This window comes from Athene cunicularia (genome assembly GCF_003259725.1).
Source record: "Athene cunicularia isolate RWA chromosome 4 unlocalized genomic scaffold, athCun1 chr4_part3, whole genome shotgun sequence".
In the NCBI taxonomy this organism is placed as follows: domain Eukaryota; kingdom Metazoa; phylum Chordata; class Aves; order Strigiformes; family Strigidae; genus Athene; species Athene cunicularia.
This window is the reverse complement of record NW_020799100.1, coordinates 933,547-947,284: the sequence shown is the minus strand read 5'-3', so window position 1 is coordinate 947,284 and position 13,738 is coordinate 933,547.

Below are 13,738 nucleotides of genomic sequence, written 5' to 3'. Positions count from 1 at the left end.
AAAAAAAAAAAAAAAGGAAAGAAAAAGAAAAAAAAGAACTGTGTTCCCTGAGCACTCCACTTGGATTATTTTTCCTCCTGCTCTTTTGCCATCCGGTTCTGCAGATGTTGCATGGCTCCTGCTACCCACCTTCAGAGAAGAGGAGGAGAAAGAGAGTGTGTGTGTGCGTGCGCGTGTGTGTGTGTGTGTGTGTGTGTGTGTGTGTGTGTGTGAGGGGGGAGGTGTGAGTTATCTAGCAATAGGATTTTATTCCGGATTTTACCTACTTGCTCCCCCTTCCCTCTTTATTTTCCGAGGGGGAAGGGGAAGCAACCCAACCCCAGTGTGCAGTTATTTTATTTTAGGGAAATCTCAGGCTCATCACTTGGAAGGTTTGGGGCTTTTTTCTGAAAGGGTTAAAAAAGGAAAAACAAATGCAACCCAGTAAATAAATAAATACATATATGCATGTGTAGAAAATAAATAAATCCCTGTCTGCGGAAAGAGCTGCTCTCCGAGGGAGGACTGGATGTCTCCCTAGTGCTGTTGCCGCAGCTCCTGTGGAGTTTTGCTGCTCATTGCAAAGTCACAAGAGGAGGGGAGGAGAGAGGGAGCTTGTGGATGGGGAGGGGGACTCTCCGGACAAATTGAGATCCTGACGTCATGGCTGACAACATTAACCCCTGCTGGCTTGAAGAGGGGATTTTTTTTTTCTTTTTTTCCCAGGAAGGTGGGAGCAGGGGAGAGGATGGGAAAGGTGATGGCATTTTGGCGAGTGGGGGGGGATGCGCCTGGACAGGAGTGGCTCAGCTGCAAGTGCTGGTGGGTGCTGTGGTTGCCTGAAATAGTGTGATCAGCAAATGCTGAGCTTCATCCTCATCAGAAGGTGATTTACTGAGACCTTCTTCATGCCACAGGGCAGAGTGGCCTGGTGGCCTCCTCCTGGGGCACTGGGGAAGATCTGAAGCCTCTGGTGGGGCTGGAGATTTCCCCAGGCCAGGGAAGCCCAGCTCAGCAGGGATGCTCAGCTTTACCTGGAGGGTGCTGTGTTATGGGTACAATACAGTTTGTGGGAAAAGGGAGCCTCAACTTCCAGAAATGCTGCCGAGGATCAGTTCCTGGTGCTTGTGGCTTTGCCTGCTGCAACAGTAACAGCCATTGAAAGCTTCACAGTCACAATCTCCTGTGCATCAGCTTTTGATCTTTATCTTTAAAAAGTGATATAATTAAGGACCTCTACATCCCTACATCAGGCATGCAGTAATGTCTTTCCATGGAGGATTTTTTCCCAAGAAGACATCCAGCAGCACTTTGAAGGCAGAGCAGAAACCATGGCTCGAGGAGGAAATGTCCAAGCTCTCGCAACAGGACCGTCCCAGATGCTGTCCTGTCTGTGCCTGCCTGGCAGCTCAGAGCAGACCCTCTGAGCAGGTAAGTCTCCCCTCCCCTGGTGCTGGCTGACACCTGTGTGTGGATGGTCTCCAAAACCTTCTGGGCCAAGAGGTCAGAGCAGATGTGTCACTGCAGCTGGGCAAAACGAGGTCAAAATGCCTCTGAAGAGGCACAGGGGCTGCCTGGCAGCACCCGCATCCTGCCCTTCCCTAGGGGGAGATCTGCCCCAGCCCTGGCTGAGCACATCCTTGTCTCTGGGGTTCATAATGCTCCCTTCCCTCATGCTTGGCATGGCGCTTTGTGGTTCCCTCATCAGAGGCACACCACAGGTCAGGTACTCTGCACATCTCCTTCTCCCGAAAAGGGGGATGCAATGCCACCATTCTGAAGAGCTTTCCTGTTGCAGGCCAGGTTGAGGTGTTGCGATGCAGAGACATTTGAAAAGCTGGGTTGTGTGATGCACTGTCCCAGTGTCACAGGTCAGGCCACCTCCTCTGCAGCTCCTGTCACAGCAAGGAGGTCCTGGGGGCAGCCAGCATGCAAGGCTTGTGTGGAAAATGAGGGCTCCAGGAAGGTTTTGCATCTACAGTGAGGCTGTGCTAGAACAGGAGGGGAAAAAGCCTTCTCACCTGCTGCTGAGGCTGGTGGAAAATGATCTCTGCTTGATTTAGCGCCTGGATCACCCCTGCTTTTCCAGACCTCCCCGAGTTAAGCTCAGAGCAGTGATCTCCCGCTGTGTTTTCTCTCAGGCCAAAGCTGATAAGTGGCACTTGTCACATGCTATCCAATGTGTCTGCACAGAGTCAGGGGCTGGGATGCAGCATGCTACCAACCAGCTTTTACTGTAGACCACTCGCTGAGGCCTCCCAGGCTGCAGTTAGATGCAGGGACTCGACCATGACATCCAGCTATGGCTGGTGCTATTTAGCTGCATCGTAGCCAAAAGTAACTGCTGCCTGTCTGCCTAGGCTCTCAGTGCTGAGCCGACTGTTGTGCCCAGGGTGGATGCCCCCAGGACGTGCCCTAGCTTCGCCATGCCCTGGTGTCATGAGCAATACATGCTTTGTCAACTCCCCAGAAAGCTTATGGCTCCCCAGTTCCTGTGGCTGGGTCCACCTTCACTAAAGGGCTATGGGGAGATGGGCCAAAGAAATAGGATTTCCCCATGTGCCTGTTGAAGACGAGGAACCAGCCCAGCAGAACTGGGCTGTGCTTGGTCAGGCTCAACCCCAACTTGAAAAGCAGCTGGTCCCACTGTTTTCATGGGGCAGTTTGTCTCCTGCATGGTCACTTGTGCCTCCCTCAGCATGCCTGGCTCTGCAGTGCAGGGCACAGCCAGCCTGGCACGGATATGCCAAGGTCCCTTGAGATCCCCCCACATGCACATGTACCCCTAGGAGCCTTGGGCCCAGAATAAGCTGCCCCAGCACCTCTCGGGTGCCGACCATTGTACAGGTACAGTATTTTCCTCTGCTGCTGCTGCCAGCACACAGGTCTCCTGGCAGTAGTGTGTTTCTGAAGCACTATTCTGAATTAAGCTGCTGGGTGCCAGGGAGGGGCTTTTGGGGAGACGAAAAGCATTTGCCTCTGCCAAGGCTCTGGGCACCAGAGGCCCCATTTAGCCCCTCCTGGGCACTTCCACTCCTCCCTTTTCTGTCCCCTTAGCGCTACTCTCTCCCACCAGCTATGATTGCATGTTACTGGCATAAAGGTAAGTGGAAAGCAAATGTCAGAGGCATACATGAAGAGGAAAAATTATGCTCACAAATGGTGACATTTGTGCTTGCAAGTTCACCCAGTCGGGAGCAGAAACCGTGTCACATGAATTATCTGACCACTCAGCCACAACGGGAAACTTTGGAAAGCCGATTGCTTAGCAGCAAATGCATTCAAAGAAGCTGTTTTGTGCTTTTGAATAATCTACCTGAAGCCATGTTCATGAATAAAGGACTGCTTTGGAATTAGTCACCCAGCTCTGCTGAGTCTTATTAAGGCTGGTGCACATTGATACGTGGTGACGCTCACTGAGGTTTTTGTTTCTTGCCCTCCAGAAGATGGGCATCCTTGACCCCCTCCCAGAATCCCAAATGCTGGGTCTCCCTCCCCCGCTGGGCGCTGTCTGCTCTCCAGTGAGAGCCCAGCAATGGGTTTTTCAGAAGTTCATATTCTGAGTCCAAAAAGAGCTGTGAGAGACTGCTGGGGATGACATGCTGTGGCTGTAATCACCCTGAAGAGGCCATGGAGGATTGTGTTCATAGCCATTTGCTGTCCTCCACTACTAAATCATTCATTCCCACTCCTCTCTTACTTGTTGCTTTGCCACAAGCTCCATACCCTGACCTCCCTTCTTATCCTGTAGCCACCGCTGACTCCAAGTTGCAGTTAGTGTGACAGTGCTGTGCCAAAAGCCTCTACAGATCATGGCTAATGGTCTACAGACACCAGAGACAGTGCAATTTCATTTTTTCTGCTTTTTTCTTTTTCCTCTCTTTCTTTTTTTTTTTTTTTTTCCTTCTTTTTCTCCACAGTGTCTAACAGCTGAGCACTTGCTGGGTCTTTATCTATGTGCTACCTCCATCTTTAGGTTCATGGCACAGGAGAGAAGGATCAGTGCTGTCCTGAGGGGTTTGCACGAGTAAAGCGGTGAGGCAGTGAATCAGATTGTCTCTGCCTTTTGGCAAAAACAGGGAGAGAAAGGGAGGCTGAGCTTTGCCAGCACCAAGGCATGCTTGAGACCTCCTCTCCAAGCATGGAGATGCACTCAGCAAGTGGACTCTGGGTAGATATTTCAGTAGAAAGCATCCAACATTAGGAAATACCATAATTAGAACTAGCACTAGGGAGCATCCAAAATACAGGTCCACCACTTAGCTGTGTCACCTCCTGCCCTGAGGAGGTGTCACATGTCCCTCTCACAGCAGGAGGGAACAAGGAGCTCTTTCCCTTGCCATCATGATTATCACATAAGTGCTACTTTTCCGAAGGGCTTGCCATCAAGGTGGAAAATCTTCCTGGTCCCTTCTCCCTGCTGTCAGGATGTTTGGCTCTTCTGTCAAGCCAACAACTCCCAGCTGAAGATGGTTGTTCTTCTAAAGCAGAAAAAGGACAAGAGAACAGAAAGCAAAACAAACCAGGCACTAAACCAGAAGTTTAATAATAGCACTACAGGAAGGGAGAAAATATTTAGCCTTAGAGCTGGCATTCCTGTGTGGAAGGTGGAAAATACCCTGAAAATAAATGAAGTGTACGTCATGAGGTGGAAATAGAGAAGGGCAGAGGCAAGGGAAGCTTTTCCACCTGGTGTAGCACACAGCCTCTCTCTCCTGCTGCAGCTGCATCCAAGGACTGAACTCACCAGGCAGAGAGCCTTTGCAATACCAGCTCTAGGTTCCAGCAGGAAGGGTTTTCCCTCAAGCCATCCTGCTCCATCAGCAATTACAGGGCCACCTAATCACCTTCAGTCATTGGCAAAAGAAGACCACAAGTCGCATCCCCCAAGTACTGATGGGGCTGACAGCTACCAGTGACTGCTTGAACAGCTGGGACTGTCATTTCAGCAGCTCTGTGTCCTCTAAAACACAAATCACTCCTAATATATTAGCCTGGGAGCCCCTCTGCTTGGACACACCGTATGCTAGATGTTATATATTCCTGAGAAAATATCCCAAAGACATAGTGTATATAGAGAGTTTCCCATCTTTGGTGAGCTAAAGACCCTCCATCACTTTGCAGCATAGTGCAGACTTCTCCAAGAGCAAGCAGAAATGTTGACCATTAAGAACTGTGAATGGGTGAACTGGTGAACAGAGCTTTGCATGCAGTCATGTAGCTCCTCTGTACTCACATCTCTTTACCTAGAGGATGGAAAGCATGGCAAGAAGGAAGAAAGGATTGTCTGTGGAGATGGGTTTATCCACCAGCTCCTATTCCAGCCTGTCTTTTAGCTTATGAGGCTGCAGACAGTTGAGCTTTCCTTCACTTGAAAAATGGAATGGCCAAGTGAGGGTCCTTTGATTATGAGAGTGCAGAAGTGCTGTGATAGCAGTGACTGTTGGGAAGGTTTAGCTCCCACATCTACAATGACAGAACAGCCCTATGCATGCTGGTCCCCCAGTGTCACAGCCTTCTCCTACAATGCCTAGACAACCTGCAGGGTGACAGTGACACCATGCTAAACCTGCGGCACGGAAACAACCTGCTCCAGCCACACCTGAAAGCTGGTGATGGGGAAGGCAGGTGAGACTGGTCTGCAGGGCAGCCTTAGGGCTGACACGCAACGGTAGCAGAGCTCTGGTACCCCAGGAGGCATGAATCCATTCCTGCATGAGTGCTAGGGGATGTAGAGCCTTAGTCACCTTGTGAATGCGTGTATGGCTGTAAGTTCCCTGGCTACCGACTGCAGCAGAGATCAGGAGCAGCGCCTCTCTGGTGTCAGCCTGCCTGGCCCTGCTTACTGCAGTGGCATGTCATCGACTTATCCCACTTGCACATCTCACCTCGGGGCTGTAAACACAAACTCCTGATCTGTGGCTCAGGTTTGAGCTTAGTGCATAAAAGGCTCCAAGTTTATTTTCTTTTCACATTTCCACAATGATGGTTAGGAGCAGCAGCGATGCCCTTTGGAACTGGCATTTCTGATCGTATTATGACTGGCAGTGTGAAGGGCCCAAAGCAAGGAAAAGGCCCTTCAGCCCCTGCAGACAGTTAAGAAGTGCCAAAAAACGCCTCCCCACTCATTATTGTTAATGATGGAGATCTGCTCTGACACAGAGTGTGTCTGTTGGGCCCATGTCTCTCATGAGGCATCCCCATTTTAGAGGGTGTAGCACCTTTTGCTCCTAGGGCTGCTCCTTCCCATTTATGACAGCAGAGGAGTCCCCTTCTGAGTCAAAGCTCATGGCCTGAGTCATGGAGATCCAACAGAAAGTGCTGGAAACAGCAATGAAACAGATTGCAGGGAGCTAGGTAAAAATTTCCACTCCTGACCACCACACAGAGGTGTGGATGGTTTCAGCTCCTATTCTTCCTCTAACCCCTCAGCTCTCTTGCTCCAAGGAGGGCCATCATCACCCAGGAGGCAGAAGGAGCTGAGAAACCCAGTTGCTGATCCCTGCTGGCCACAGGGACAACATGTTCCCAGAGCAGGTGCCACCTGGAGCTGCGTCCTCCCAAAAGCCCTGCAGCATCCACCACCTGCACTGCGGGGTCACAGCAAAGGTGATAAAAGAGATGGTTCCTACACACCATGGGGCACCTGCACTCGGTTCCCCCATTAGCCTCAGGGAGGTCAAGCCCATGTCTCCTGTATCCCAGGCACGTAGAAGAGAGCAAGTCCTTGTCTGTATTTAATCCCATGACAAAGATCATGGTCGTGTCCTCCACAGGCAATGCCCTGGTGCTTGGAGACAGCTGGGTCTTTCCTGCTCATTGGGGGCTGATTGGGTCACAGGCTTAGGGCTTGCTTGCAAACAGAGCCCCCTTGCACAGGAGAGGCCATGCCTAGGAGGTTGTGGGGGTCACCCAGGCAGAGTCACATTCTGGGAAATGGCAGGGAAAGACAGCCAGTGATGTCACGGTGGAGGGCAATGTCAAGCAATGATGTCATGGGGGGAACACGTAGACGGTGCCTGCCTAAGCACATTGCTGAAGGCAGCATCCCAAAGACATGTGAGCTGCAGGGATGAAAATGCATGAAGTCCTCAGGCTGTGACACCAGTGAAGGACACTGGTGTCACACACATCGAGGTGCCCATCTGGGCTTTCTACCCTGTGCAGAGCTGAAAGAGAGAACATAAATCTGCATTCAGAGTTCCCAGGACTTAATGCAGAAGGAACAACCCCACTCCTTTGATCATCATAAATTCCTGTTTTCACTTTTCAGGTGGGAAATTGAGGCAGACACTAGCTTTATTACCTGCCTACAACACACAGTTTCAGTCCTCTAAAACTCCTGCCTCCTTTTTAACTATTAGAGTTTTCTCTTTGTAGAAGACTTTAAAACCCTGGACCTTTGTAATACAACATTTGAGATTAAAAGGAAAAAAAGACAGTAAGAAAGAGAAGTTTTCCCCGAGTTGATGGCTTAAATCAAGAGTCAGGAGACTGTCTGTCCAGGGGCAGCTCTGTGAGGGACCAACAGTCCAGGGAAGTGCAGCCAAGCTGCACATTGCAAGAGCATCTCAGCCCCGAACACAATGGACTTGTGCAGTCAAAAAGGCAAAGGTTAGTTCTTTGGGTCTTTCAGTCACTGGCATATTTCAGCTCACTGATGATTTCTGAGAGGTTTTTAATAGGTAGTTCTGGTTCAGAATGAAAAGTTGGCACTTCTGGTGATCAGATGTACAAAATACTTCAGTTAAGGAGGAGAGGCAGGTGACATGTCTGTGTGCTGGGGAAGGCTTTGATTTTGTTCTGAGCTGCCGAGACCAGCCATGGGTGATCATTTATGCAAAACTGGGGGGAAAATGTCCCTTGGTGTCAGGTGGCACCAATCCCAATGACCATTTACACCACAGCTGCCCCACTTGAGAGAAGCCCCTTACATTCCAGTGTCCCAGTGGCTGCAGAGTATTTAGCACAGTACAGCCCTGTAGGCAGGGCCACTGACACTACAACAGCAGAAAGTCCTGCACCACAGCACTGTCAGCCTGCAGTTTTCTAGTGTCACACCATGCTGGGAAGCTGCTCTGCTCAGTTGCTTCCCCGGAACAGACCAGGACCCCACTATGTGCTGGATCAAGAGGTCCCCACTGGCAATGCCCAGTTGGAAGGTCTCTGACTTCCCAAATTTGGTCTCTCTTAGTTTTGACTGGACGCCTAAGCCAACTAGTAGGCTTGTTTCTGTGATGGACACAGTAGACTGAACACAGTTTTGAGTGTAGAAATGCAGGAGAACACATCTGAAATGTGCTTTCTGAGGACATATGATGCTTTGGGAAAGGTATGATTCCTCTAGGCCTCCTCCTGCCTGGGACAGGGAATTTGTAATACGTTCTTACTGGGAACATGATGTATGCTCCTCATTAACTCAGTATTTTATGTGAGATAATATTAATGTGTGCTTTCCTGTGGTGTTTAACCATTGCAGGGGTTGCAACGGGCTTTGGCTGACAGCTCTAAAACAGGTGGCTGAGAGCTGAATGACTTTTACAACCTGAAAAGGGTGATAATTGTGCCGAAATTTGCTCTCAGGAGTGTTATATGGCTGTCATGAAATGCAATTTGTACATTATGGGATGGAAGACAGCGAGACATGTGTCTTGCTCCTGAAATAGGTCTGACAGTCCATCAGCCATCTGACAAGAAAGCTTGGGCCGTGCCTCAACTTCTGAAGTTGTTTTAGCATTCATTCTGTAGATGTGAAAACAAAACTCCAGTGTAAGTATGCAGAGTGCCAAATTCAAGCCTGAAGATTGCCAGTCCTGTGCAGGTTGAAGGTAGGACACCTGTTAAACAAATCCCTGCGGGAGATGAGGATCAACCTGTGGGGCTGTGCCCAGAGGGAGCCACTGCCTTCAAACAAAACTTGGTGTGGGACTTCCCAACGGCAAAACTGGGGGATGGGAAGGTAAAGGGAGGAATAGTGTGTTGAGTATGCCTCTACCTTGAAGAGAGAACAACTGAGATGGGCTCTGTGTTCCCTCTTACATCGGTAAGAAAACTGCCTTGATCTGAACCAGTGGAACGGAAAACACAGCGCTGGTCCCGCAGGCTGGCGGGAGTCTCGCTGCCCATCCCTTGTGACTGCAGCATGGCAAGTCGATGTCAAGAGTGAGCAAGACACACAGGGGGGACAAGAAAACCATGGTTGGTCCCAAAAGGAGTTACAGGTGTCTTCTCTCTGTCTTCACCAGCCCACTCTGTCCCATCTTTCCTCTCCAGGCAGAGCAGCACCCCAGCAAGTCCAGCAGTCAACAGTGACTGCTGGAGACCCCTCACCCTCTAGACCTGCCAGTCCCCATCTCCGCGAGGTCCCTCTTTGGAGGAACAGGAGGAAAATCCCTGTATATACATTTTATTTTGGAGCTTGGGAGTGAAATCCATGTGATGCTGTGTTGCCTGGCAACTGGCCGGGAGCACAGGGCAAGTCTTCTCCAGGGCTGTGCTGGAGAGGAGCATCCCCAGCCATGGTGCCTGCGTGTGCGTATAGCAGAGGGAAGGGGAGTGTGCTCCAGCACAGGGACATATCTTGGAGCAAACGTACAGGCACAAAAATATGAGAAGAACCAAGAAGGAGCTGAAAGTCTAATTGAGGGTAGGGGGAAAGAGGGAAGTCAGAGAGGGAGAGAGGAAAAGGGAGGCCAGGGAAGATATCGGGGCACTCATTGAGCTTCAGGGGCTCATGGCTGTCACCTCCTAGGGACAAGTTGATGTCTCTCTTCAGATATGTCCTAGCTTTGACCCAAAGAACCACAGGAAAAAGCAGTTTTCCTCTGAGCACCAGTAGCTTTTCTTCACCTGAAATGGTTTCACACATTCCTGATGCCCCCACAACTCCTGGAAATCTCAGACTAGTTTTGAAGCTGATTGCACTGATTGGGGTTATGGGAATTCTTCTGAGCAATAAGCATCTATACAAGGTACACTGGGAATAACACCACCTTTCAGACAAACCCTCGAAAGGATCTCACTCCCAGTTCAACTGTCCCAAGGGGACCACACTCAGGCTAAGGGCTTAGGCATGGTCAGCACAGAGGGTGTGAGTCTAACCTTCATTTTCTGTGCATGTACCTGCTTGGAAGTAACAAAAGAAAACAAAAAGATAACAAAAAGAATGAAGGGAGGAAGGGAGGAAGGGAGGAAGGGAGGAAGGGAGGAAGGAAGGAAGGAAGGAAGGAAGGAAGGAAGGAAGGAAGGAAGGAAGGAAGGAAGGAAGGAAGGAAGGAAGGAAGGAAGGAAGGAAGGAAGGAAGGAAGGAAGGAAGGAAGGAAGGAAGGAAGGAAGGAAGGAAGGAAGGAAGGAAGGAAGGAAGGAAGGAAGGAAGGAAGGAAGGAAGGAAGGAAGGAAGGAAGGAAGGAAGGAAGGAAGGAAGGAAGGAAGGAAGGAAGGAAGGAAGGAAGGAAGGAAGGAAGGAAGGAAGGAAGGAAGGAAGGAAGGAAGGAAGGAAGGAAGGAAGGAAGGAAGGAAGGAAGGAAGGAAGGAAGGAAGGAAGGAAGGAAGGAAGGAAGGAAGGAAGGAAGGAAGGAAGGAAGGAAGGAAGGAAGGAAGGAAGGAAGGAAGGAAGGAAGGAAGGAAGGAAGGAAGGAAGGAAGGAAGGAAGGAAGGAAGGAAGGAAGGAAGGAAGGAAGGAAGGAAGGAAGGAAGGAAGGAAGGAAGGAACAGGGCAAATGGACAAGGAAAATAATTAGTTTCCATCCATACTAAACACTTTTGGTCTTGATAATCCCTCCCAAAGCTGCAGGTCTCCCTGCACTTCTGTCCTTCCATTTGCATCCACAGCAACCTTTGAGGATCCCTGTCCCCACATCAGCATGAAGACCAGAGGGGACTCCCTGCCTGGAGCTGAGCTATGGCTCAGGGCGAGGGTACAGCCAGCCCTCAGGGACGATCCCTGGGGAAGGCCACCATGGTGACTGCAGTGACACTGGGAAATCCCAGGCCTGTTGATAAGTTGCTCATTCACCACTGCTGATCCCTTCCCAGGGGATGTCTGTAATCCCCCTTACCTGGGGCACAGCACCAAGGGTCCTGGCTGCAAATCTCTGCTCCAGACATCCCAAAGAATTTTTCTGGAGTGCTGTTTTGTCTCACACATGAGGTTTCCCCACCTCCTTCTGCTTGCATTTCAGGACATGTTCAGCACCAAATCGGGCAGGAGGTTGATTGCTCAGCCCTCTGCATCAGTACCCTGACACCACACAAGGCTGCCCCTGCCCAAAACACTGCAAACAGACATCAGCCATCCCTTTGGCCACCCTCTGGCGTTCCCTTTTGCTTTTTTAGAGTAACTACACTATCTTGAGTGTCCTCAGGAGGAGGCATTCATCCATGTTACCTCTGGGACACATAAAACAAGGTATCTTGTTCACACACAGTGAGGAAATAGTAGGGTTGCAATAGACTGTGGTTTCCCCGTGCTCAGCTCTAGACTCTTAATAATTAAGATAAACCTTTTAGCTCAGTTCTTTCCATCCTGATGCTTTTCCACCCAGCCCAACTGAAAACAGTGTTGTAACATGACTTTGACCCAGCAAGAAATCCTAAATCCAGAACTTGATTTATCCCAGTTTGGAAAGATGAGCAAAAATACTTTTCTAAGTACAGCTGCTTCTGAGATGTCGGGATAAAGTTTTGTTTTAGCTGTACCTTTCTTGTCATTTCTAATATGAGTCAATGCTAAATTTAAACTGATAAGAACTGCAATACTTATCAGAACAAAGTCTATTACAATCTTCTATCACAAGTATTGAGGAAAAAAACAATTTCTCTCGGCAGAGCATTTTCATCTTGTACTGTGTTTTCTGAGAAAATTAATCTATCGCTTTCTCTTTAAAAATAAGTTGCAGCAGAGCACCTGAGAGCTTAAGGGGAGGCAGCGTTCCTTGGGGCTGGCACTCGAAGGGTGAAGCGGGTCACACTGGGTTTGCCTGTGTCAGCTGTGTTGCCAAGGGTGTCTGTTCTTGCCACATCCTGAGCTTCATAACGGAAAAAAACCTTACTTTTAAGAGTGATACTAAGAAAACTTTGTCAAAGAGGAGGTTTACAGCATGTTCCCTGTGCAGGGTGGAGAGGAGCTATGAATCCTTTCTTAGTCATCCTTGTGCAGGGCTGCTCTCCCTCTAACTCCACTGCCTTTTTCTCAGGCAGAAAAATCTTTTCTCAGGAAGATATATCTATAATTGAAGCAATAGCTGAAACATCTTATTTTCCACTAGCCAACACCTCCTGCTGCAGCTAGCACCAGCCTAAAGTGAGTGCAAAGACATAACACTTTAGTAGCATGTTACATTTGCTTTATGCTGGCGCCAGCTGCTGCAGAAGGTAGTAGAAAGTGAGTTGAAACTAACACAAGAGCTTTTGGAAAGCTATTGACATAAATTTAGGCCACATCTCATATGTACTGTGAACCGGGGCATGGATACAGGGTTACAAGCTTTCTCAGTGCAGACCCATATTTTCTTCACCAAGGTGCTTGAAATTATTTCCATTCAGGTTCTAAGCTGATGTTTTCTGTGCTCACCAAATCCATTGAGGGGAAATGTTTCCATCTAAAGAAAGTACATAGGGAAAATTAACTCTTCCAAGGAAACTGCAGGGAGGCAAGAGAACAAAGCAACTGGAAGGAGAAGTATAAAGCATTCCTGCAATGCTGCTCAGTACAAACCTCTGAGAGGGAAAGGCAGTTTCGTTTTTGAATGGGAAATAGGACTGGTCACAGCACTCAGCCTTCTTGTGGGCAGGGGCTTGGAAAGAAGAGGAGCGGCAGCCCAGGCGAGCAGGACCTCTGGGCTGTGTGGTCCTGGTGCCCAGCAAACCCTGGCTGGGTCAGTGGTGGGTGCCAACTGCCTCGCTGGCCTCTGGCACTCTCCCACAGGCTGTCATTTGACCCTGAACTCCCAGCTCCTGGAAACATCATCTTTCTCTTTTCTTTATTTAGAGTTTCTGGCCCTCATCTGCAAACCAAAAGGCTTTAGGAGGTCACCTCAGGCTAGGCTAAAACAGGTATGGTGTGGTTGCACATTTGGCTGGTCATGATTTTCCAAAGCCAGCAGCTAGTCTTATTGGGCTTGCAGATATAAGTGATGCATTTTGTTTGTTTCTTTGACTGAATAAAAGCAAATCTCACTGCTGCCTTCAGCGGAGGCCCCAGTGGAAGTGTACTGCAAAGCCTAAATAACCCACAGTTCAAGCTAAATCCAGATCTTCACATCTTTTTGGGTCTTCTTCAAAGGATGACACAGCACAACGCTGCCCACTTGTATTTCTGCTATGCCCTTCCTCCAGTCTCTGTTAGCCAGAGCGGGGGACACTTTTCTTCCACAGCTGGAGAGGACAAAGCACTTTATAGACATAACCATAAGGGACAGCCTCCAGAGGCAAGCCCAGGAGAAGAGACAGAGCGGGAGGGCTGTGTCCCCAGGGAACATACACCTAGGGTGCCTCTCCCAGAGAAGCGGCATCTTCCCAGCCTGCTTCCCAGCTCACCGTCCCAGCTTCGGGCTGTGAAGCTGTTTTCCAGACCACCAACATGATATTCCTTCCATCAACAGCTGTCCTGTTCTGCAGAGAAAACTGAACCAACAAATTGGTGATGCCCAGAGATTTTAATCATAGAAGCAAGGAAGGAAGAAGAAAGGGAGGAGGGAAGAAAGGGAGGAGAGAAGGGAGGAAGGAAGGGAGGAAGGAAGGGAGGAAGGAAGGGAGGAAG